Source organism: Protopterus annectens, chromosome 16.part0 (genome assembly GCF_019279795.1).
Source record: "Protopterus annectens isolate FY-2018-M chromosome 16.part0, PAN1.0, whole genome shotgun sequence".
Classification (NCBI taxonomy): domain Eukaryota; kingdom Metazoa; phylum Chordata; order Ceratodontiformes; family Protopteridae; genus Protopterus; species Protopterus annectens.
Window position 1 is genome coordinate 418098654 of NC_056750.1, and position 27997 is coordinate 418126650.

Consider the following 27997-nt stretch of genomic DNA (forward strand, 5'->3'; position numbering starts at 1 on the left):
ATTCCTTATGAGTTTTCATACAAGAATAATACAATACTATTTGTATTTTCCTTACATGACAGCTTTGAAATGAGAGGTCTCTCCCTTTTATTTTCTCCAAATCGTTTGGGTTTCTAATACCATGATGGTATGGACCCCATTCCTAAGTAAAAGTATGATTAAAGTTCATGAAATTAATATTGTTTCAATCTTTGATGTTAGCCAGAAGTGCTCTTCACAGCACCCACAGTGTGCCCAGTAATGAGTCCTTCTGCAATTCATATGGAGTTACATGTATTGATAACATATCTAAATATGATTGTAGGTTCTTTTTTATAAGACCCATTCCTCCTACTACTATTGGAACTGTCTGGGTATCTTTCTTCCACATTGCTCTTGTTTCGGCCAGCAAATCCTGATATTTTATGACTTTGCATTTCTCTGTATGTAAGACACTGCAGTCACTGGGTGTAATGATTTCAATGATCAGTGCTACTTTTACCTTCTTTTCATGGACTGCTATATCCTGTTTTCTAGCATCTATGTTTTGAACTGTTGGTAATGGAAGATCCCATGTCATGTAGACTTCATCATTTTCTATGATGCTTTGTGGCTCATGTATCCAGTGCTTTTCAGCCACTTCAGTACCGTAATGTTTGCACAATCTCCAGTGCAACAGTCTTGCCACATTATTATGCCTTTTAGTATACTGTCTTTCTGCCATTAGTATGTCACAACCAGCAATGAGGTGTGCAACTGTTTCCAATTCTGTTTTACAAAACCTACATTTGTCTGTTTCTCCCACATGTATAATGGACTTTGTAAACCAATGTGTACATAGCCCACTATCTTGTGCTGCGAATATTATACTTTCAGCTCTTGGTTTGAATTCACCTCTCCTTAACTATTCCTGCATTTTCCACATTTCTTGCCTTCTCATCTAGTCCTTCGGGTTCCTATTAGAAGAGCAAATGCTTAAAATAACAAACTGTGGTCTATCGAACTTAAAAACTCAAAACCACAAAATGTCGAAGGCACGGAACAGAGATTTTTTTTTTTTTTTTTTCCCAGGGGAAAAAATCACTGGGCTGTTCTCGGGACATTGCTGTTTTCTCCACTGTGGTGCAATCTTGGAATTGGTATATTTAAGTTGGGGGTGTGTGGGAGGCACAGCCTCCCACATTGGGAGGGGGTTTGGGGCCAAGCCCCCCACTTTATTTTGTTTGTACATTCTTTTTTTTCTTTTTTGGATCAGCGATTTTCCCTGAGGAAAAAATCCCTGATGCAAACCTTTGACATTTTAAAATTTCGGGGTTTACAGTTCGATAGAAGAGCGTTCTCTATTTTAAGTGTTGCATCTTCTAATATAGACCCGGTCCTTCACCTTATATTCTTTCTTTTGTTCTTTGGCATATTTAGTTGCTGCCTGATTTTTATCTACTTGTGGTTTGATTTCCATTCCTGCTTGACGTAGATATGCTTCTGCTAGACTAAGCAGGGAAGTCATCTTAGATTTATTCTTCTCATGTTTCAAAACTTTCACTACATTTGGGCCTTGTGAAGTCAGCAGATATGTGTGAAGTCCCATGATTGCAGATCTATACATGTAATCAATTTCAAGGAGGCCCATCCCTCCTTTGGAATGGGGAATATATAATCTTGGTATGCAGTGATTTTTATAAATCATTTGGTGAGCATGAAGCATCCTTCTTGTTTTCCTATCTAATTTATCCAACACGTTTTGGGGCCACTCTATCACTCCAAAGCTGTAAGTTAGGACAGGAAGAGCAAATTGGTTTATAGCTTGGATTTTGTTCCTAAATGTCAACACTGTTTTTAGAATTAATTTGGAGACAAAGATGGCCGCCATTCTATAAGCACTGCAGTACTTCAGCTCTCCAAAGACCAGAAACAAAAATCATCTCTGCGGATGTACATTTGGAGTTAATCAACTAATTGGCAGCAATTAATAAACTACTAGAAGTCAGTGATCTTATAGAGGAAAAAAAATTGAAAAAAAATACTTGGTGACAACAGGATTGGAACTGATTGCTTGGTTGATTCTGAACAGAGCACCAAACAAAGGACTGAACTACCACATTACTGAAACTTTTACTTGGTAATCATCTCTATCTGCAGCATTTCAAAATGTCAAAAGAAGATAAAAATATGGACACTACAACTACTAAAACTAAACTGTCAGCATTACAGTCTCCAGAGAAGGAATCCATATTTAAGAGACAGAAAACATTCAGACAGCAAGAAACTGCAAAAACAGGGGCATCAGCGAAATCTGATCAACAGGTTACGATGGAAGAAATTAAGTCTGCATTGTTGCCTATACAAGATGCATTATAAGACCTAACATCCCAAACACAAACATTTAGTGAGACATGTAATCGGATTCTAACAAGAATGGAGAAAGCAGAAACCAGAATAGCAGCAAATGAAGACAATATAGCATTGCTCACTAAAAGATCTGAAACACAGGAGGCTGATATACAAATGATGCAAAACAAAATTCTGGACCTGGAAGCAAGATCAAGACGTAACAACATAATCATCAGAGGGATCCCAGAATCAATCCAATATAATGAGCTGAACACTTCTATCATACAAATATTTGAAACATTACTTAAGGATGTTCAGCAAATTGTCATCGAAAGAGCACATAGAGCTTACAGGAATTCCCAAGCTTCAAATACACCAAGACCTGTGTATGCCAAAATATTAAACTTCCAGGATGTGAATAAAATACTTATAACCATAAAAAAATCTGGGGGATCTATAATGTGGCAAAGTTATAAAGTTTCTATAACACAGGATTTACCAGCACAAATAAGACAGTCTAGACAAATGCTGGCTCCATACTGTAAGCTTCTAATTGACAAAAACATTAGATTTCAAATGAAATATCCTAACAGTTTAATATTTACTCTTGATGGCATTAAATACACTGTAAATACAAAAAAGAAGCCAGACCTACCTTTTTGAAGCTGTTTAAGGCTGTGCCACCGTCTGAAAATTGAACAGTCCATCCTGGCTTCTTCCTGCATTAAAGTGAATGGGAGACTTCATTTACGAGGATCCAAGGCTTCAAAATCCTTTGTGTGTTCTTCTTTCTTCAGCAGGCCTGGTAATTCTCCGTTTTATCTTTTAATCTCGTCTTCCTAGCTAAAACACGAAGATTCCACAAAGTTTTATGGCTTCTACGAGCGCTCCTGACCCACGAGGAAACAGGAAACAAGGTAAAGGAAGCAGGGGGACCGTTTTGAGTGTGGTGCAGCTGAGAGGTCCGTTCGCGAATTGGTTCCCCCGTCGGGAGCGCAAAAATTCGAAAAATGAACTGCCTGGACTGCTGCAACTGCTGGGAAGCAAGAAGAGCTGCTGTAAATCGAAAACGAAGCTTTTTGGGACTCTTTTGATGCTAAAATGACTGTGAAACGATCAATGAGGTAAAGTGTGTCTTGTATGGACAAAAATGTATGGTTTGGCTGTTGCTGTATAAGAATCTATGGCTTAGTGGTAAATCCAGGTAATGCAGTCCATTTTTTGTGTTATTTTTCTTCTCATTTTTTTTTTTTCCTTTGCAGGCTTGTTTTGTAACTTACTGTGTTTTATTTAGTGAGTAAATAAGTGAATAAATAAGTATCTTTTAACTGTGATCAGTTTGGGGAAAAGGGAAAACAAGAAAAAAAAAAAATATATATAGCATAATTACCAAACAGTAGTAGTAGTTGTGTAATATAGGTGATGTCTAACTGTAATGATCTATAAAAATTAAATGCAATATTGTAGGAATGTTTTGAAGATAAATAGCTGACCTAAATAATGGCTTGTTTTAAACAAATGTATAATAACTGTGTGCTTATTAGTTGAACTGTTAGTTAAAAGGTTTTGGAACAAGTAATTATAATGCTAACATATTATTGCTGAATTTAAAGTTTGTTAAAAGTGAATTATTTGACATGTCAGGTACAATTAGTTTACATGAATATTAGGGAAATGTTCAGAGCTGTAGTTACTTGAGTGCGGTGTTTAGTAGGGAATGTCTGGGTTAGACTTTGTAGACGTAGATATAGCATGCTATTTTATTGTTAGTTAATAGAATTAGTAGATTAGCTACTTGGGGAATGTTATCCAATGTAAAAAACCTATGTTCATCCTGGTCCGGAGGAATAGTGGATAGGCACTGGGTAGGGATGGGATGGCTGTTTTGCTTTCAAAAAATTTACGTAATACCAACACTTGTCAATTTAAGGTGGAAAACAAAAAATAGATACCATTATTCATCAATTCATAATTTAGAATGTGGATAATAGATTCCTGGAATGTTAAAGGACTCCAGAACATGAAAAAAAGAAAGCTGTTTCCGCATTTGTTTTTTAAATCAAAAGCAGGTTTTATTCTATTACAAGAAACACATTTGACTAATGACCAGTGGGAAACAATGAAGGACAAGAAATGGATTAGGAAGGTTGTAAAGGCGGAAGGGACTACGAATAGTGCTGGGGTGGCAATTATAATCAAGAAGCAGTTTCAAGGAGAAATTTTGGAGGACAAAATAGATAAAGAAGGCAGATGGTGTTTGGTGGTTCTCAAAACTGAAAGTTTGGATAAGCCAATAGTACTTTTTTATGTGTTTATGTCCCAAATGTGAACCAACATCATTATATAGCTTCAATTTACTCTATTCTACAGTCATATAACAACTGTTACATAGTGATGGGGGGGGATTGGAATGCTTACCAAGATTCTAAAACTGATAAGTTGGGAGCTTCGACTGCTATTAATAAGCAGGCAATGGTAGCGTTGAAAGAACTGAGAACGGATTTCAAACTGTATGACCCTTTTAAACACAAACACATACATGCAAAGGCAGAAAACTTTACTTTCTATTCTAGCTGCCATAAAATGTGGTCAAGAATTGATTTTTTTTTAATTCCAGAAGTGTTCATTTCACTTGACCCTAGGGTTTCTAATCAAGCTAGACAGCTCTCAGACCATTCTAAAATAACTTTAACTTTAAAGACCGATATTTTGAATACTAAAAATCATGGTGGATATAATTGGTCCTTAAACCCATACCTATTAACTAAAGAAGATATAGTACAGGAAGTTAAGGAGATACTTAAACAATTAGTATACAATATACCCGTAATGAACATCCATTAGATATAGAATGGGCTACAACTAAAACTTTGTTAAGAGGATTATTTATTCAGAAAGCCACTTATTATAAAAAACTCCAAAATAAAGAACAATTGGATCTGGAAACTAAAGTACAATTATTGGACCAGGAGCTGATGAGTAACTACACTGAGCAAACAGAAACTGAGTTGTTAAGATGTCAGAAAGAGCTGTTTCTTATGCATAACAGAAAATTGTCACTGTACGAACAAAGAAGTTTAGTTAAATATGCAAATCATATTCAAACTCCCTCGAAAGCATTAGCCCGTATTATTAATCAGACGAAATCGACACGATTAATTACCGAAATAAATCATAACAATACGTTATATACTGATAAGTCAGATGTCATGAAGATTTTTGAATCAATTTTAATCAGATATATGGTGAGCAACAAACTCATGGGCATGATGAAGAGAGAAAAGAGTTCTTACAGAAAATTAATTTTCCCAAGATTGACGAGGATTCTCATGGAGAATTGACTGCATTGATTACAGTTGATGAAGTTCTAGAGGCAATTAAGAAATTAAAGCCACATAAAGCCCCAGGACCAGATGGTATGACCTCTGAATTTTATAAATCTTTTAGTGGGATTCTGAGCACCGTACTTTCACAGACCTTTAATTATATCATTTCGAATGGCAGCAATGATCTTCATTTTAATGCCTCAAGAACAATTCTGTTATTGAAAGAGAATAGTGATCCCAAAAATCCAGACAATTATAGGCCCATATCATTGTTGAATATTGATATGAAAATCATGACATCTATTCTAGCTAGTAGATTAAAAAAATAATAAACTTGATAATATCAGAAGAACAGGCGAGGTTTATAGATGGGAGACAGACTACAGACAATACATTAACTCTTCATACTTTAATATCTTATGCAAAGTATAAAAATATGAACATATATGCGTTAATAATTGATGCTCAAAAGCATTCGATAGAGTTAATTTGGCTTATTTATTTGAAACATTATCATATTTCAATATACCTCAGCTTTTTATTTCTATGTTAAGAAATTTATACAAGAATGCATACACTAGTTTATATATAAATCATGAATGTTCCAAAAGGATTCAAATTAAAAATGGAACTCGACAGGGGTGCCCATTGTCTCCCATACTGTTTAATCTGTATTTGGAACCTTTATTTCTTCATATGAAACAAAATGTTTTTTATAATTCTCCTGTACTTCTTGGGATAAAGGTTAGGATGGCTGCTTTTGCAGATGATTTAAATATATACAGTACCACACAGTCAGATACGGAAAAAATACTAACAGCAATACAAACCTTTGAGAAAATTGCTAATTACAAACTAAATTTTAAAAAAACCAAAATATTCCCTCTAAAGACACCTACACCTTTTTCAATGCTACCATTGATAGGACGAGTAAGGACAGAAGAAAGAATAAAATATTTGGGGATTGACTTTTCAACTGAAAATAGAGAATTTTTTATCAACAATATTAAGGCAACTGGAGACCGAATAACAATGGATTTGAAAAGATGGAGTAAGTTGAAGCTATCGATGATGGCAAGAGCAGCGATAATAAAAATGAACGTTCTCCCCAGAATGCTATATATTTTTAGAGCAACACAACTTAAAATCACGAAATCCTTTTTTAAGCAATTTCAGATAGGATTGGGGAAATTTCTGTGGGAACCCAGAAAAACGAGAATATCCTATGAGAAACTGATGGCTCCTAAAACGAGGGGGTTGGATTTACGGATTTTGAGATGTATTATACAGTGATTCAGGCCAATAGGATTTTAAGGGTGTCTTACTTGGATAGTGAAAATAGAAAATGGATACCCAAATGGGTACTGCTAAATTATAAACATATAAAAGGGAAGGGAATTAATGTTAAAGCTGTACCATTTTTGAATATAAAAACATTGAGTAAATATGAGTTAATGGAGCACATCAAGGTATGGGCAATGGCGACTCAAACTCTGTTTGCCTCCTTGAACCTTTTAAAATATATGATGATGTTTCAACCGTTTGATGGAAATCCTAATATAACTATTGGTAATCAACTGATAGACTTAAAGAAATATCCATTTATTAAGGAATTAACTGTAAGGGATTTATACCCCTTCCTAGGAGTAGCGGTACATGATATCTTAAAAGAGATGAATCTTCCCATCTCTTATTTAATTATAATGAGGCAGTTAAAAGATTTGGCCATAAATTATTTTACCAGTTCTGTAATTAAAAAAGAGGAACTAGTTATTTCAGGTCATCTGTGGGAAGCATTGCAACAAGATAGAAAATATATATCCTCAGCGTATAAAATGGCAAAGAGAGAAAATATAATAATCATATTCTGTTATCGAAATACTGGAGAGAGAAATTGCCATCCCTAGACGACAATAAAATAGTAGAGGCGTTTAACTTAACATTAAAATCCGTATCACTTCAAAAACTGGTCTTTACTCAATTGATGATATTTAACAATGCATATTATACCCATCTAACACTTCATAAATTTGATTCAAAAAAGTCACCTAAATGTCCACAGTGTGTAGATCAGACAGCAGACCTGTTACACATGTTCTGGAGTTGCAAGTGCATTTATAAATTATGGAATTCTTTAAAGTTACAACTACAAAAATGGGTTACCAAAACTCAACACTCTCCTGGGAATTTCTGATTCTACATATTCCACCGGAGAATTTGGACAAAACAAAAAAGATTGTAATTATGAATATTAGTTTACTAATGAAATTATATATAGCCACGAATTGGTTGAACCCAGCACAGGTGTCGTGGCAAAATTTCAGGCTGTTAGTGATTAAGCATATATTAGCACACAAATTGTTAATTAGAAATAATAAGAAAAGTATAAACAGCATAAAAATTTGGGAACAAATCTTTAATATTATTTTGAAGCGAAGTGTTCCTATCCACTTTCCATCAGGACATTCTGTATGTGTACCAACACATTCTTGGATTAGATAGAAAATGTAGAAATAATACAAATTATTGGCTTGAGTTGGTTTATAATTGTCTATTGTAGATGCTTTTATGTTTAATTTTTTGTGATTTTATTTTCCTGTACTTGGTTTAAATGATATTTATTCTTAATGTATTATAGGGAAATTCAAAATGGAACTAAAACATTGGAAGCAATATTGTACATAATGTAAATAGTGTGTGAAATGTATAATGGTTTTGCAAAACAATAAAAATGATTATTGAGAAAAAATAGAATTAATTTAAGTCTTCCAAAGTATTCCTTACTAAGTTTTATTCTCATTTGTTCATGTTTTATTGTTGATCTTTCATCAATTCCCAAATATTTATACAGTCCCTCTTGCTCAAGTTCTTTTCTATCACATTCTTGTCCCAAACTGATGTTTTCTTGGTGCTGCAGTTTTCCTTCTTTAAAGGTTGTTTTTGCACATTTATCAAGACCAAATGACATTCTAATATCATCCGAAAAAGTTTTGACAGCTTGCAGTTGTGCTTTCAGTTCCTCATCTGATGAGCTACACAGTTTTAAATCATCAACAAAGAGAAGATGATAAGTCTTTATACTTTGTTATTTTCTAGGAGCCAAATTATAACCATGTTCTAACTTTTAAGTAGACAGCTTAATGGGTTAAGGGCAAGACAAAATAGCAGCGGTGACAGAGAGTCACCCTGGAATATCCCCTTTTGAATTTTTATCACTGGAATGATAATTTGTCCTTTATCATGGCTTAATTGCAAAGTGGTCTGCCACTGTTTCATGGTCACTGTAATGTAGTCCATCAGTTCAGGGTGTATCTTATATATTTTTAAGCATTTTTTTATCCATGAAGGTGGAATACTATCAAATACTTTTGTAGTCAGTCGATGCCATACTTAGATTCTTCCCCTTTTTACAGTTCTCCACTATGACTTCATTTAATAACAAATGGTCCTTTATTCCATATGACTTTCTTTTATTGCCCTTTTGTTCTATTGCCATAATTGAGTTTTCTTCTAAATGCCTATAAACTCTGTCGGCATCAATTCCAGTGTATAGTTTATACGTCGGAAGGCAAGTTATTGGTCTATAAGTTTTAGGGTAGCTTGTAGCTTCATTTTTAAGTAGAAGCATTGTTTTTCCTGTTGTTAGCCAGGTTGGTGTCTGTTTGGTGTCTGTTTGGGGTGTGCATATAAATAGTTCTTACTCATGGCTAAATCTTTGTGCAAAGATGTTAATACTTTTAACCAGAAGTTAGGTACTGTATCGGGGCCTGGGGTTTTCCAATTAGAGGCTTTTCTTAACTTTGTTTCAATCTCTCTGGCTGTTACTTCATCCCATTTCATATCCTGTACCTTTAAACTTCTTATCCTTTCTTTTACTTCTTCTATCCATTTAGCATCATTGTTATGCTCCACAGGCTCTTCAGAGATACTTATCCAAAATGTATCTGTTTCTTCTTTTTTGGTGGTCTTTCAATTCCTTTTACCTTGTTACCCAATTCTCTATAAAACCTTTTTTGGGTCATCAATAAATTGCTGATTTTGTACTTTTTCTTTATATTTATCTGCATATCTTCTAAGTTTTTCCACCTGTGCTAAGATTTTTAGTTTATTTGCAATAGTGCATGACAGATCCTGATATGTTCTAATATTGCACATTGTTTTTATCACATCTAAGTATTTTTGTTGATCTGTTCCCTCTTCTAAACTCTTCCAGCAGTGACACTTTTTGTCTTAATTGCTTTATAGTTTTTTTCTATTCAATACTTCCATGATGGTATTAGAGGTCCCTGTTTGAATTTCACAATATACTATAAAATATCTAATTATTTTTGTGGCAGATTAGCAATTGCTAGTTAGCCATGAACCTTACCTAAAATCTTCTGGGTATCATAAGCTTAATCATTTACTTGGACATTGCTGCAAACATTAAAATGCATTTCATTCTCTGTGGCCCATCATGCTGCAGACTCATTAACACCATATCTGTACATCCTGAGATAATGTCTTACCTGTTTGGTTTACCTTCTCAGATCTTACCTTTAGCAAAAAAAAAAATCCTTCTTATTATGACGCTCTGATTCCTTAGTCACTTGAATTGCTTTATACAAAACTCAACTTTAGCTGGAATCTGGAATAGTGGCAACTTTCTAGTCTTCTGCCTGCAATTTGTGTTAGATGCATTCTCAGTTTTTTTTTTTTTTGAATTCATAATCAGTGAAGCTTTCCTTGAGCTTTCCATGTAGGTACCTTTCACATGGTTCTGGGGATATGGATGTCTCTTTTTTTTATCACTCCACCTTGTGAAAGCATATTGAAAAATACTTGTTCCTATCACCATACATACATGAGCAGACCCGTCTTTCCTAAAATTATGACGAAGTCTACTGATTTTCTGAATTTTCCTAGTATATTCACATGGATTTAACCAAAATAGATTCTGTAAAATGAAATATTTCCAACTTGAGAATTTACACTTGTATATATTCCTGACCTATGTAAGACTACTGTTTTAAGAAGTCAAGTCCGCCACTATGAAACACAAATATACTTATTCATAATCAGTGTTAATGTCTGTTGCACCTAAGTTTATAAATTACTACAACTGAAGCTTTGTGTTAGATGTCCTGTATGTATCCCAGTTAGAAACATCATCATTCCCCTTTTTCCCATTTTTCTACATGGGGCTGGGGTATCATTTTAACTGTCACCACCTCTCTCGATTCAGTGCCACACTCCTGCCTTCTTCCACACACATGCCTGACTGTCGCAGATCTTCTTTCACACAATCCATCCTCCTCTTTGCTGGATGGCCTCGCTTCCTCTTACCTTCTGTCCCAAATCTTCCTCACCAGATTATCTTCTGCTTTTCTACACATGTACCCAAACCACCGTAATCTGTTCTCTTTGATCTTTTCTGCAATTAGAGCTACTTTGGCTTCTGCTCTTATGTCTTCATTTCTTAATCTGTCCCACAGTGTGCATCCTACCACCTTTCTCAGGCACTTCATTTCCATCACCTCTAGCTTCTTCACCTGTTCTGCCTTTACTGCTCAAGTTTCTGTACCATACAGTAGTGCTGGTCGCACCACTGTCTTGTACACCTTACTTTTCAGCTTCTTTGGCATTCTTCTGTCATAGACTACACCTGATACTCTATGCCAGTTGTCTGCAGCCCCTTTGATTCTAGCTTTGACTTCTTCATTCAGACTACCCTTCTTCTCAACTACCCCTCCCAGATACATAAACCAGTTTACCTGTTCCACTATCTTCCCCTCTATCTCTATTCTCAGCTTCTTCTGATTTTTCCAATTTGCTGTCATTACCACCATCTTATCTGGGCTTAGTTTCATCCCATGTACCTTCAGATTTGCATTCCATTCTCCTATCCTTTGCTGAAGTTCTAGCTCAGAGTCTGTCTGTACTGCCACTTCATCTGCATACAGCAGCATTGTTGATCTGTCCCCTTCGACCACTTTCCTAATGTAGTCCATCATCAGTATGAACAGCAGTGGGCTCAGAGCTGAACCCTGATGTACACCCACTCCCACTGGGAACCCCTCTGTGAGGCCAAACTCTGTTTATACTTGAGTCATTGGGTCCTTGTACATAGCCTGCACTAATTCTACCAATGTTTCTGGGACTTCAAACCACTGTAGTACTGCCCAGATAAACTTTCTTGAGACCTTGTCATATGTTTTCTCCAAGTCTAGGAATGCCCAGTTGGACTCTCTCCTCATCTCTAGCTTCTTCTCAAGTGTCTGTCTCAATGCAAGCATCGATTCAATTGTGCTGCATCCTGATCCGAATCCATACTGCTTATTTCCCATTTTACATTCTACTACTCTGCATATCTGTTTATCAATCACCCACTCCAGAACTTAGATGCAGTGTGATAGGAGTTTGATGCCTCTGTACTGTCCACAGTTGTGGATGTTGTCTTTGTTCTTGTACAATGGAATGAGTATGCTTATTCTCCAGCCATCTGGGATACGCCTTTCTCTCCACACTGCTATTAGTACCCTCAGGAGCCATTTCTCCCGTATCTCACCCACCATCTTTATCATATCTGCTGTGACCTCATTTAAGTCTGCTGCTTTCCCTGACTTCATCTTCCATAGTGCTGTTCTTACTTCTTCTAGGGTGGGCTCCTCTTCTTCTCTCATTGTAGGCTGTTTCTGGGGCAGTACAGCTTCTGTGGGGTTTTCTTCATTCAGAAGCTGCTGGAGATACTCCTTCCATCTGCCTTTGATGTCCTGTGGACTGTTGAGCAGGTTGTTGCTGGCATCCCTTATGAAGGGTGTTTATCTTCTTTATCTTTCTGTCTTTGCCTTGCAACCTGATATAGTTTCTTTATGCCCCTTACTGAGTCACTTTCCAGAAGTTGGTACAATGCCGCCAATGCCCTATTCTTTGCTATTGCAACTTCTTTCCTAGCTTCTCTGTTAACCAACCAGTAGTCCTTCCTAGCCTGGAAAGTCTTTTCTGTCTCCCACTTCTTCCTGCATGCCTCCTTTCTTTTGATTACTTCCTGGACTTCTGCATTCCATCACCAGCTTTCCTTATGTACCTTATTTCCATACCTGGCTTGGACACATATCTTTTTCTGTAGTCCTAACACATGCTGTTTTTAGGTGCTGCCATTCTTCTTCAACTCCACCTATTTCGTCATCTTCTTGGGATGCTAGATCCCTGAGTAATTCCTTGAACTATTGTGCTTTCTCTCCAGTCAACTTCCAGGTCTTCAGCCTGGTCTCTGTTGACCTTCAAGCCTTCTCTGACGACTGCTTGCAGCTGATTGTAGCAACTAGTGGTTTATGCTGTAGGGCAACTGTTTCACCGGGGATGACTTTGCAATCATGTAATAATGTTGCAATCATGGATTCTACCCCAGTGCCTTTATAAAAAAAAAACAGTATGCTCTCAGCTTTGTCTTCAGTGGACATGCAATAAATAAGCTAAAAAATAATGTAAATATCTGGGGCACTTAGATGCACACAAAAGATTCCTTCTTTGCATGGCATTTCCCAGAACATACAAAACATTTTGATATACTTGTTCTTTATAGTACACAAATCTATACAGTAAATCACGTTAGCTAATAATGTTCATCTATGCTGTCTGAGAGCCTAAGAAAACATTTATTGAATATGTCTAAATCTTTTGTTATACGTTATAATTCTAATAATTAAAAACCTTTAGTTGTATAACCTTGCAATTAAATCCTCGGTTTAAAACTGATGAAAAGTCACTGTGTAGTCTCAGATATAAAATTATTTCATGAATCATTAAGAAGTGTTCTATACATTTGCATGTTTCAAACCAAAAATACTTTTATCACATAATGAACTTCAAATGTCACTTTACAAAAAAAACTAATCATACCTCACACTACAATATTTAATTGTTCTATGACTGTGAGAATGTCAGTGTGCGTGTGTGAGAGACACCAAATGGCTAATTCTTATGCCCATATCTATACTTTTATGCTCAGAAGTGCAATGTTCTACAAATTTCTTTTAAAAGCTATGCATAAGTTGTTTAGTTTGTCACCCTGAAATACAATACTTAACTTCAAGGTATTGTACAAATTTGCAAAAGTTAGAATAAAACAATCACTTTTCACATTGTCATTTTCCCTGTGAACTACAGAATGTAAAATAAACAATGGAGTGTTCTGATAAAACAATGTTTTTCTCACCTATTATACATGACAGTTTATTGAATGCGTTTCCAGCTTTTATGTTACATGCACATGCTAATATTTGGCAGGCTGGACTTTCATACAACTGTTTCTACTCATTTCCATTTGAACCTATGTTACATTTTCAAGACTAAACTAAATACATTTTCAAAACACCCTATCCCTTATTAATGCTGAACAAACACATAAAACTATGTATATCTTCAACAAATGAAGTTTAACCCTCCAGATAAGAATGTGTGTCCCAAATTGACAGCTGCACTCACAGGTATTATCTAACTTAAAGTTAGTTACCCATGCTAAAGTGCATGCTTCCCTCTCTGTTCCCACTTATACTGATTATTGTCTGTTCTTTTCTTATCTCTATTCCCCCTCCCAGATGTGAAAAATAGCTTGCATGTTTTCAGAAATCATTAACTTTTAGCCTTGAGAAAAAGTGCACTGGCTATCTTTAAATAAAACAAAGTTGTAAACTGATCTATTAAATGCATTAAAGATATAAAATTACTGGGATGGGAGGGGGGCTGCTATCTCTTATTCATTTCCCGAAATTTCAAACTTTATTTTTTACTGAACTGTTTTCCACCATACCTTTAATTTTGCATTTCCCTCAGCAAAGAATGCTCAGAACTCTCAAGATTAATTGCTTATGACTGCAGACAGCTCATCTCCATGGAGAGTACTTAGCAATGAATCTTTATAAATTTCACTAAGAACAGAATTTACAACTGCCTTCAGCTACAGACGTCTTGACTGCCACTGAACATTTGCTAATGAAAAAATGCTAATATCTTTGCAGTTGAAGGAAACTTAGCATTTCATCATGTTGTCTTATTTTTAAAGCCAACTTACTTATAAAACACTTCTCCATAGCTTAAGCCAAATGCATTAATACAGACATTTACCACTGTAAAAAAAAAAGAGAATATATCTTAATTCTACATATAATATAAGCAGTGCACTTTTCTACCCCCACCCCACTTTAGCAGCCCAAGATCACAGCATATTAACCTTACACTTGCTTTTGTCCAGCCTTTCTTCTCATCTTATACTGTAAAGTCTATATTTTTACAACTAAAAAAGTACATATTTACTCTTTTAGACATATAACAGTCACTGAAAATACTCCGCCCATATTTAAAATATTCCTGACTACAAATTACAGAAAACTGCTTCACTATATATAACATGCAGTTTATATCATGAAATGTTTTATACAATTATTAATAAGAACACAAATCGTTTTGCATACAGTTAAACTTTACCAGTTTTAGTCTCCTCTTAAACATAAATGACATAAGTGGGGTATATACTTAATGTCCACCACAAATTTAACAATGTCAAGAAAAAATCCAGTATTTTTCAGCCACTTTTTCTTGTAAAGCCATATTTCTCCCATTTATTCACTAAGTTCAGTGTTGCTGGTCTTCTTTCTGTTCATGTTCATCTCCCAACACCAGACTGTAGGTCAAGTCCAAGGTACTCCTGATTCTTCTTGTAACTCCTATGTTTTTTTTTCTATTAAGCTTTTTCCTGTGGAGCACTTGAAAAGGTTTCACTGGCAAAGTCTATCTATGAACTTTACTGTCAAAAGAATGAAAAGCAGAATCCCCTTCTGCTTTCTTTTTCACTTTTTGTTGGATTAACTTTTTATCTCCTCCTTAACCTAATCCTTTTTTTTTAACAAAAAACTTAGCAAAATTATCACTTATGACATAGGCAGTCATACATTTATATAAATGAAAACAAAGCATATTCACATAATCTTAGTTATACATCACAAATGATATTCACATGATTTTAGTTGAAAACATTATACATCATATATAATCTACTCATTGTCCCTCAACATTACATAGCTCATTTAAATCCTGCCTTCTTTTAAATCTCATACCTTCCCTGTCTAAATTTTCCCACAATTCCCATTTTACTATGTAATTTGCACCTACCTTTTCTAAAGATCCAAATTACAGTTGTTTTATCTCAGTTACTATATTCACAAATTCTAGTACAGTTTGTTCAGACCTTGATTTCTATTTTCTAGTAATTGCTTTTTTGGCATCCAACATAATTAGACTCAACAAGGCCTTACTATGCTAGGCAATTCTGATTGTGTATCATAGCTCAGAAAAATCATTTCCCTAGACACATCAATTTGCTCACCCAGTATCTCTGATAGAGTAGTCTGCAGGAATCATTAAAGTCTGCCAACTCATTACATTCCCAGAAAATATGCTTCCAGTTTCTCACCATCACACCTCAAACATTTACTGTCTAGCTGAGGAAAAATTCTCTGGGTCTACTTAGTGTATATAAATATCAATGTAAATATTTCCAAGCAAAAATTCTATATCTTCTAGATTTTGTTGCATATTTGGGAGACATACATATATCCCCATTGGTTCTTTGTGAATGCCTTATCCAATCTCTCTTCCCAATCCTTTCTAACCTCTTCTAATTGAATCATATAGTTATCATGCAATATTTTATACACTGTACTAATTATTCCTTTTTTAACAGCAACTTCTGTTCTAGATTCCACTAAAAACTCCACCAGTGCGGATGGCTGCAAGTTAAGTAGTAGCTTAATTCTAGCTCTCCCAGTGTGAAAACAGAAACTCAGCAAAGAAGGCCAGTGGACTTTTGTGTTTCTGGATAAAGTTCAGTAACTGACTAGTAAGTGCACTACTCAGGGAATGTTGACAAGCAGGCATGAAATTCAAACTGCTGTACCCAACTATCTCAATCTGGATGCCAGGAAAAAAGAAATACAGAGGACCTGAAGAAAAATCAGCTACAAAAGATGAGGAAAAACCGCTGATCAGGAAAAATACTGCAGCTGTTCAGCAAAAACCAGTGCAAGCTCCAGAAATTACTTCTAGTAACCTAGAGGAAAGCACAAGACAACTGCACACAGACCTGGTTAAAATAAATGAAACACTAATGAAGTATATCAACTCAAACAATGAAAAGCTGGAAAAAATGGAAGAAGCTTTAAACAAATATTCAGATCAGCTAATAAAACTGCAAAAATCAGAGACTGAAATGAAGAAAAGGCTGACTGAATATGAGATTGCTCAAGAAGAGATGTTTCAAAAAATAATAGAATTAGAGGACAGAGCACATAGAAAAAAAAACTGAGATTTTCTGCTGCACCAGAGCAGCTTGAAGGAACAGACTATATTAATTTTATGAAAGCATAAATAAGCAAATGGACTGATATTCCACAACAGGAGTTGTTAATTGAAAGGGCACAGTGTGTGTGTATGCTCCAAACATGGCTATGAGAAAGCAACCTAGACCTTTAATAGTAAAGATGCAATCCAACCAGCAGAAGGAGTTGATTCTGACAAAACTTTGGCAGAAGGACAAAGTACTAAAAGTGTGAGACAGCAAAGTGTTTGTGGAGAATGACTACTCGTACACCAGGCTGAAGAGGAGTAAATTTGTTCCACTGTTCAGTGAATGTTGAAAAGCAAGCATGAGATTCAAACTGCTGTACCCAGCTATTTTCAAAATATTCTTCCTTGGAGGAACAATATAATTTTTTGATGAAGTACATGCTAAGGAGGAAATACAAAAAATTCTCCAACAAAAAGTGAGATGTGAAACAGATAACAATTGCGCTTCTTGTTCTTCTGGTGATAATGACCAAAGAGAGTCTGTGCTACTGAAACCTTTTCTGATGTTTCAATGAAAAATGCTGTAGAGAAAAAAGAGAGGACAGTAACTGATTAGAAGAACTGAGAGTACATTGGAAATGAAGCAGAGACAGGATTTGGGAGATGGAGATGAATAGGAATAAAATCAGTAACTTGGAAATTGACAAATGTGGGGTTAGAAAGCAATAATTATATTTATGAAATATGACAGAACAAAAAAACCTGGAAATATTGGCCTTTTTTGGACTTTGTTGGATATGTGGGGGACTCTAAAGTAAATGCCCTACTTCGTGTCATTAATATTTGGAAAAATACTTATGGGAGAGGAAGAGGAGGGAGATAGTTAACTGTAAGTAAAACATATGTTTTTCATATTAGTACTATTGTTATAGTGTATGATTTCCTTTCCATCCTATACAATGAAGTATTCTCATCTGTTTTTAAGTGTAATGGGGATATTATTGTAAATAGGTGCTCCTGTGTTTTTTTTTTCTTTTTGTCTTTCTCCCTTCCCTCTTTCTCCTTGTTTGGTTTTAAGAAATGTAGGCACTGCAGTGTAAAAAAGGGGAAAGTCTTGTGGCAAGAGTATGACAAAAGAAGTATTGGTGTGCTTTTTCTTGTTCTTGCATGGAGGAATGACTGGATTGAGGTCCTTGGCTTGATCAGGTGACAGGTTTTAAGAGAAGACAAGCAAATAAAAAAGAATACTGAATATTATAAGGATTTTTTTTTCTAACAAATAAATGTTTACTTTGTAGCAATTCTATATCTGGTCCTCATGTCTCCATGGGGACAATCTGTTAAAGATAAATTGGCTGCAATCTGATAAAGAGAAATTGGGTAGAAAAAAAGAGAAACTAGCTAGGAGATAATGTTCCCTGAAAGCATTCAGGTGTTTTCCCAGCTGGGAGAGGTATAGAGATATGACAAAACCAGACAGCACTTAGAAGTGCAAGCTGCACCATGCATCTTAGCATGGATAACCTTCCATTTAGTTTAACTCAGGTTTGTGAGTGGGGCTGTCCAGTTTGGGACATCTGTTCCTTTTTAGGAGGGTAAAACATCAATATTTGAAGATGTACATAGTTTTGTGTGTTAGTATTAAGTTAATAGTTTTTAGAGGGTATTGGGGATTTTTTTGATGACTTTCAATAAAACAAAAAGTTTTGTAAGATTTGACATAGGCTCAAATGGCTATGATAAGAATTGCATAAAAGTTCAACCTGCCAAACAGTATATGCAATGTAACAGAAAAGCTGGAAGTAGACATTTAACAAAAAAGCTGTTATACATAAAAGAAGGGAATAGTAACGTTTTAATACAATGATGCTTTCTGTAATGTCTTTAAATGTCAATGGTCTCACAAATAAATACAAAAAAGAAAAAGCAGCAAACTATATTAAAATGGAAAGTACAAATAGCTATGCTACAGGAGATACACTTAGAAAGAACTGAAAATGTGAATTTGATAAAGAAAGATTCTCAGGATGGTTATTCAGCAGAATACCTCAGACAAAGGAAAAGATGAGTAATTGTATTAATTGCAAGAGGAGCTCCAATAGTGATAGAAGAGGATAAAAAAGATAATAATGGTAGATTTGTAGTAGTAAGGGGCTACTGGCAAGGAAGGAGATTACAATGGAATGTACTTATATTCCACCAAAAACTGCTATAATGAAGCTTAAGAAGATTCTGCGAGACATAATAAGCTTTCAGCAAGTAATATTACTTATAGGTCAGGAGTGGAATTTGATTTGTAGCAGTTAAGATGTGTCTGGGAGGCCCAGAAGGGAAAATATTACAAAGGAGGGTAAACTTTTGAAGAAATTTATGAAAATATTTGGCATGGAATTCAGCACTAGAAGTTCAGCATGCATTTGCATATTATTCCTCAAGGTACATAAACTGGGCTAGGCTAGACAGAATTTACATTTCCCAGGAAGATGTGCATTTAATTGAAGGTCTTGATATGCACCAAATAACTGTTTCAGATCATGCACTAATAATCGAAATAAAAAACACAGTGTAATAAAATAAAAATGAGACACTGGGGCTTTCCCAACTATCTGTTAAAAAGAGACGAATTTAAGGAATGGGTAGTGGAAATTATTCAGGAGCTATTAGAGAAGATAGAAATGTCTTCTGAAAATATAGCTAGGGAATGGGATAAAATTATAGTACAGTCTAAAAATAGGGTGGAAATAAAAGAAAGATATGGTTAAGAAGTAAAAAGAATTATTTAGAGAGACTGACAAATGTTATTACTGCACAATATAGAGAGAATCTCACACAACAAGAAGAGGAGCACCTACATAATGCTTAAGAAAAAATAAGGGATTACCTTGCTAATAGATAATATGCATGAGTTTAGAAAGATTGCTGCTGAACAACTTTTTTGATAACTCTAGAACATAAAAGCATTTAGCACAATGACTCAGGCAACAGAAAGTAGAAAGGGCTGCTGCCAAACTTAGGCAACCTATAAAAAGGTAACAAGAGATCCTGTAGAGGTATTAGAAATATTTCAGAAATTTTATGAACGTCTGTATAAAGCAGAGAAATACAGAAATCAAGAAAAGATACAAATGGAAATGTTTATGGAATAATTAAATATGCCAAGGTAAGAGGTAGACGGGGCTTGATTACTAACAGTTAGGATAGGAGATGTGATAAAATGGTGATATATAACCAATCTAAAGGAAAACCCACAGGAATAGATGGCATTCCTGTGGAAGCTTGGAAGCTAGGAGGGAAAAAACTGATAAAGATCTGGAAGGGTTTGTTTAACCGTATTTTAAGAGGAGGAGAAGTAAAGAAGCTAGGAGGGAAAAAACTGATAAAGATCTGGAAGGGTTTGTTTAACCGTATTTTAAGAGGAGGAGAAGTACCAACATTCTGGAAGAAAACAGTGGTAACTGTAATACCTAAAGAAGATAAAATCTGTCAGGCCCATTTCAATTCTTAACCATGATTATAAAGTTTTTTGTCAGTAATGGCTAAAACAATAGCAAAAGTGATGCCAAATTTGATAGATATGGATCAATGTGGTTTTCTAGAGGGGTGGAAAACATTTGACAACAATAACAGAACATTGATAATCCAGAGGGAAGCAGAATGTAAGAAAATACTACTGTTGGTGTATTTTGATGCAGAGAAAGCATTTGACAGAGTAAGTTGGGACTTTATGAGCAGGGCAATGGAAGCATTTGCATTCCCTGATAAACTAATAAGGTTTATTAGGAAGATATATGAGGGATCGGAGGTGAAAATTAAAGTGGGTGGGGTCCTCTCTGATAATTTTTGCTTGAGCAGGGGAACCAGGCGGTAGTTTGCTTCCCCTTTTTTATTTGCATTATGTTTAGAGCCATTGGCAAAGAAAATAAGGGACTTAGAAATTCAAGATTATAATTGGTGTGGTAGTCAGAAAAGCTGGCTCTATTTGCAGATGACATTATTTTATACCTGATAAAACCAGACAAAGACAATTCAGTGTTGTGGAACATTTTGAGACAGAGTCTAAATTAATGAAGCTAAAACAAAGGTAATGGCGGTAAACTGTGTACCCACACACACATTGGTTCAGCAATATGAATATTTATGGGGACATGATAAAATGAAGTACTTAGGAGTATGGATTAAAAATGATTCCAGTGTGGCAGCTGAGGATATGTGGGAAGAGACTAAACAAAAAATAATACAAAAACTGAGAAATTGGAAGCTCTATTGTATGGACATAGACATAAAATACAAGCAGTTAAAATGTTTTTAGTCCCTTTCGTCTTATACACAGCTCAAGCATATTTTTATCAACCAGAAGAAAAAGTTGTGGATAACAACTAATAAAGAGTTGAAGGATTTTATTTGGGAGAGGAAGATGGCAGGAGTCCAGTGGGATAAGATAATTCTTCCAAAAGTATGATGCATATTGATATTACCTGATTTTAGGGGTATTTTAGCGCTACACAGTTAAGGCTCCTGCACATAGCACACACAAAAACCAAGAATTTAAAGTAGAAAAGGATGATGATGAAATGTGGGGGTGGCTCAAGAATCAGAGAGATTGGGATTTTGGATGGAGATCTTTAAGGACAATAAAAATAACCAAACAGATTATATTCATGAAGTAGCATAAAGTATTCTATGAACTAAGCTAACATGGGAATGGAAAAAGGAGATTCTGCTGATAGGGTTGCCTGTAATTAAGGATACAGGCAATAGAGGGGGCTGGAATTTATTGGAGAAAACTGGCAAAGGAACCAAGGTATTAGGAGCAAATAACTAGAGAGGGAAAGGTAATAGAATAGAAGACCCCAATAATTTATTTGGACTGCAGGTTAGAGATTGCCTTCCCTATCAAGGATTGATATCAGAGTATAGGGAAAGAGAAAGAAATAGGGGGTCCCAAATGAAAGACCAGCACTGGTAGAGATTTTAATAGAATCTAGAACAGAAATCACTGTTAAAAAGGAATAATTAGTAGAGCATGTAAAATATCACATGATAACTATAAGAAGCAATCAGAGGAGGTTAGAAAGGATTGGAAAGAGAGTCTGAATAAGAAATTCACAAAGAAACAATGGGGGACATATGCATGTCTCTCAAATATGCAACAAATTCTAGAATATTTAGGATTTTTGCTTGGCAGTGTTTACATAGGTATTTTTATATCCTAAGTAAACTCCAGAGAATTTTTCCTTGGGTGGATAGCAAATGTTGGAGGTGTGATGGGGTAGTAACAGGTAAATGGGAACATATTTTCTGGGAGTGTAATGAGTTGGTACACTTTAAAGATTCCCAGCAGACTAATCTATCAGAGATACTGGGTGAGCAAATTGGCGTATCAAGGAAAATTATTTTTCTGAGCTATGGTACAGAATCAGAATTGCCTGGACATAGTAAGGCCTTATTGAGTCTAATTATGTTGGCTGCTGAAAAAATAATTACTAGAAAATGGAAATCAAAGTGTAAACCAACTGTACTAGTAGCAGTGACTATAGTAATAGAGATAAGACAACTGATACTGGGATCTTTGGAAAAGGATAGGAACAAATTACATATGAAAAAATGAGAATTGTGTGAACAATACATACAGGGGAGGAATGAGGCTTAAAAGAAGGCAGGATGTGAATGAGTTATGTAATGTTTGACTGACAATGATTGGGTAGATTATAAGGGATGTGTAATTTTTGCAATTACGTTTATGTTAGTATGGTTTGTTTTCATTTATATAAATGTACGATTGCCTATGTTAGAAGTGATAATTTAATAAATATATTTCTTGCTAAAAAGATAATCAGACTCTCCTGTTTCACAGCTCCCTTTTTGTTGTACAAACTTTTGTATTTCCTCCTTAGCATGTACTGCATCAAAAATGATTTTGTCCCTCCAGGAAAGAATATTTTGAAGATAGCTGGGTACAGCAGTTTGAATCTCATGCCTGCTTCTTGACATTCCCTGAATAGTGGAATAAATACACTTCTGCCTGATTTACAGTGAGCAATCTCCACAAACACTCTACTGTCTCCCACTTTTAGTATTTTGTCCTTCTGTCACAGTTTAGTCAGAATTAACTCCTTCTTCTGGTAGGATTGCATCTTTACTGCTAAAGGTCTAGGCTGCTTTGTCATGGCCAGGTCTGGAGCATATATATGATGTGCCCTTTCACTTATCATCTCCTGCTGTGGACTAGCAGTCCAGTTGCTTATTTGTGCTTTCATACAAATTAATACAGTCTGTACCTTCCAGCTTCTGTGGTACAGCAGAAAATCTCATGTTTTCCCCATGTGCTATGTCCTCTAATTCTATTACTTTTGAAAGATCTCTTCTTGAGCAGTCTCATATTCAGCCAGCCTTTTCTTCATTTCAACCTCTGATTTTTTGCAATTTTATCATCTCATCTGAATACATGTTTAAAGTTTATTCCATTTTTCCAGCCTTTTGTTATTTTAGTTGATATACTCCATCTGTGTTTCATTTATTTTATTCAGGTCTGTGTTATTGGACATCATTTCTGGAGCTTACACTGCTTCTTGCTAAACAGCTGGAGTACTCTTTCCAGTCAGTGTTTTTTCCTCATGTTTTGTAGCTGATTTTCTTTCAGGTCCTTTGTATTTCTTTTTTGTGGCATTCAAGCAGTACACTTACTAGCCAGTTACTAAATTTACCCTGAAATATAAGTCCACTGGCTTTCTCTGCTGAGTTTCTGTTTTCACACTGGGAGAGCTAGAATTAAGCTGTTGCTCAATGTGCAGCCATCTTGGAAGTCTGATCTAAGTAATTTTTTGATGCAGAGCAGGCTAAGGAGGAAATGCAAAACCTTGCCCAATAAAAAATGAACCATCAAGCAGTACAAGAGTTGCCAATCTTCAGGAGCCTATAAAAAATAACCAGTGATCCTGTAGCAGTAATAGAGATATTTTAGCATTTTTATAAAAATTTGTATAAAGCAGAGACGTTGGAAAATCAAGAAAAAGCACAAATGGAAATATTTATGTAAGACTTAGATATGCCAAGATTAGAGGTAGATGAGGATAGACAACTAAAAGTTAAGATATAAGGAGATGAGATAAAAATGGTGATGTATAACCAAATGAGCAAGAAAGTCTCCAGGAATAGATGGGATTCCAGTATAAGTTTGGAAGCCAGGGGGGAAGAAGGTGATAAAAATCTGGACAATTTTGTTTAACAGTATTTTAAAAGGAGGGAGTCGACAACATTGTGGAAAAATGCTTTGGTTCCTGTAATACATAAATACAGTAAAGACCCATTTGATCCAGCTTCATACAGGCCCATTTCAATTTTAAACAATGTATGTGTGTCAGTAATGTCTAAAAGATTTGCAAAAGTGATCACAGAGTTGATAATTATGGAACAATGGTGTTTTGTGCAGGGAAGGCAAACATTTCACAACATTAATAGAACCATGACAATCCAGATCAAAGCAGAATGTAAGAAAATACCCCTGTTATTGGTGGGTCTAGATGCAAAGAAAACAGTCAACAGAGTAAGCTGGGATTTTATGAGTAAAGCAGTAGAAGCATTTACATTTCCTAATACAATAATAAGGTTAATTATCAGGCTATATGAGGAATTGGAGGCAAAGATCAAAGTGGGAGTGTTCCTTTCTGATAAGTTGTGTTTGAACAGAGGAACTAGGCAGGGGTATCCTCTTTCAGCTTTGTTATTTGCATTATATTTAGTACAACTGGTAAAGAAAATAAGGGACTCAGACATTCAAGTATATAACTGGCATGCTGTTCAAGAAAAGTTGACTTTATCTACATATGATATTATTTTGTACCTGATGGAACCAGAAAATGACATTTTAGTGTTGTGGAATATTCTGAGGCAGTTCCTCTTTTTTGGGATATAAAACAAACAACAAAGGCTATAGCTATAGCTATAAACTATGCATCCACACATGAACTGGTCCAGAAATACCCATATTTACAGAAACATGATAAAATTAATTATTTAGGAGTATGGATTAAAAGGGATTTGGTTATGGCAGCTAATGATATGAGGGAAGAGACTAAAAAAATGATACAAAAAAATGAGCTCTTGCCTATGGATATTGATGGCAAAATACAAACAGTAAAATGTTTTTAGTCCCTTTATTTTATACATAGATTAGGTATATTTTTATTAACCAGAGGAAAATTATGGATAGTAATTCATAAAGAGGCACCGTGGTGCAGCGCTAGCATTATCGCCTCACAGCAAGAGGTTCTCCAGTTCGATTCTCGGCTGGTATGCCTTCTGTGCAGAGTCTGCATGTCCTCCCTGCATTCGTGTGGGTTTCCTCTGAGTGCCCCAGTTTCCTCTCATGTTACAAAGACATGCGTCTGGAGCATTTCTCCCCAGGCCTCCACTGAAAATTGGCTTTGTTCCAAGTCGGTCTTTCCCGGTTAACAAATATTAAACAAATAAAATAAATAAAAGAGTTGAAGGATTTTATTTAGAAGATGAAGAGTGCAACAGTCAAGATGGGATAAGTTGATCTTCCCAGTAGAACAAGGAGGTATAGGATTACCTGATTTGAAGGGTTATTTTACAGCTAGTTAAGGCTCTTATTCATGACACAAACAGAAAGTTAAAATTCAAAGTGGAAAGGGATTATGATGAAGTCGGGGGGCAGATTCAAAAAATAGGGAAGGAATGGGATTTTGGATGCAGATCTCTAAAAAGAATAACAATCATACAGTATATTATATTCATAAAGTAGCAAAAAGTATACTAGGAACTAAGCCAGCATGGAAATAGAGAAAGGAGATTCTGCCAACAGATGACTGCAATAGGGGTGCAGAGAACAGATAAGAGGAGGCTGGAATTTACTGAAAGAAGATGGCAAAGTTACCAAGGTATTGGAAACAAGTAATTAGAGGAGGAAGGTAATAGAATTGGGAAGAAGCCAAGAAGAACTTTGGATTGCAGGCCAGTGACTGCCTTCTCTATCGGGGAATGATAGAGTAAGAGAAAGGGAAAGGGGAATCTTAAATGAAATACCTCTACTGGTTGAGTTTTTAATTGACTTTGGAACAGAAGCTGCTGTTTAAAAAGGAATGATTAGAACAGCATATAAAATATTGCATGATAATTATAGGAATCAATCAGAAGAGATCAGAAACAATTGGGAAGAGAGACTGGATATGCAATTCAAAAAGAAATAATGTGAGGATATATGTACATCTCTCAAATATACATCAAAATCTAGAAGATTTAGGATTTTTGCCTGGAAATGTTTGCATAGATACATTTATACCCCAAGCAGACCCCAAACATTTTTTCACAGGTAGATGGTAGATGGAGGTGTGATGGGGAAGAAAGAGAAAGCTGTGAACATATGGTTTGGGAGTGTAATGAGTTGACAGACTTTAAAAAGTCCCTACAGAGGAGTCTGTCATGAATACTGGGTCAATCAAATGAGTGTAACTAAGGAAATTTTTTTTTGATATGGGATACAAGATCTGAATTGGCTAGACATAGTAAGGCCTCAGTAAGTTTAATTATGGTGGCTGCCAAAAAAGAAATTATTAGCAAATGGAAATCAAAACCTAAAAACTATACTTGAAATACTGAGTACTGTAACAGGGATAAAAGAACAAGAAGTGTGCTCTTTAGAAAAGGGTAGGAGTAAATTACATAGAAAATGGAAATTGTGGGAACAATACATGCAGAAAAATGTTTTGGAGGAGGAATGATGTTTAACAGAAGGCAGGAATTATGTAATTTATGTAATTTTACTTTGATTATATGCTATATAACAATATATGTGATGTATAATATTTGTAAATGTATCTGAATGTAAATCTGCATATGTCACAGGTGATACTTCAATAAAGGTCTAAAAAAGAAAAAAATATTTGGTGTCTTTTCATTAGAGTGATATGCCTGTATTTGTGCATACCAAAGGGAGCATTTTATTTGATGATGTGTCTGATAAAGAAGAATACAGTGGTAAGATACTTTCCTTGTATCTTGGGAATATTCCTTTGGAAATTAACTGGGCAAGATAGCAGGACTTTCGGAGTATGATGGAAATATGATGACTGAATGAGTGATCATTATCCACATAAGTACCCAGGTCTCTTATGATCATGTCTGTCTTTAGAGGAATACCACTTATAAAATATGAGGTGGAAGAATCTTTTTTTACCAAATGCTAAACTTTTTTTTTGCATTTAGCTTGAGACCTTCTTTTTGCATTCTTTGCCCCCCATTGTCTGCCAATCCTCAGCCCCCACCCTGGCCAATTGGTCAATTCATTCCCTATCATTGGAGCAAGGGTCAGACAGGAGGGGCCATCATTCAGAAAGTCATTCCAGATGGTTCAAGGTTTTCTGCTTTAGTTTCACACACACACACACACACACACAGTGAGGCATACGGGAGGGGCATGCAGTGGGATGACAGTGGAGGATGTCCTCTGACTTCCACAAGGGACATTCCCTCCATGCATCCCTGTTCCATCCCCCAAGGCATGCGTGTGGAGCTTCCTGATCTCCACCAGGAGGTTAGTACCACCCAGTGGGCCCCTGAGTGCATGCAACCTTTCCCTCCCCTGATAGGATAGCAGACCGTGCCCCTTCACCACTCATCATCCCTGCCTATCTTCACCAGTGCCAGGGCTACTAGTCGAATCCTGGTTACCTGAGATGAATTTGGGAATCTTCCCCCTGCGCTATGGAGTCAGGTTGTTCAAGACTGTTTTTAGTGCACCATGTATGTGCATATTACAGCCATTGATAGAGCTGTTTAGTATCAAGTGGATGAGTGGTTAACAGAGCCCAATCTGTAGGTATCAACAAACATAATCAACTACACATCTATGATATTGGCTTGAATGTCTACAAATTAAATGCCAAAGAGGGAAGGCCCAGCAATGAATTCTGTGCTGCCCCACTAGTTACAGTTTTATGTTTAGATAGGATACCAGCAATTTTCATGACTTGGGATCTGTTGGATAGCCAATTTGTAATCCAACAGACAATGTAGGGGGT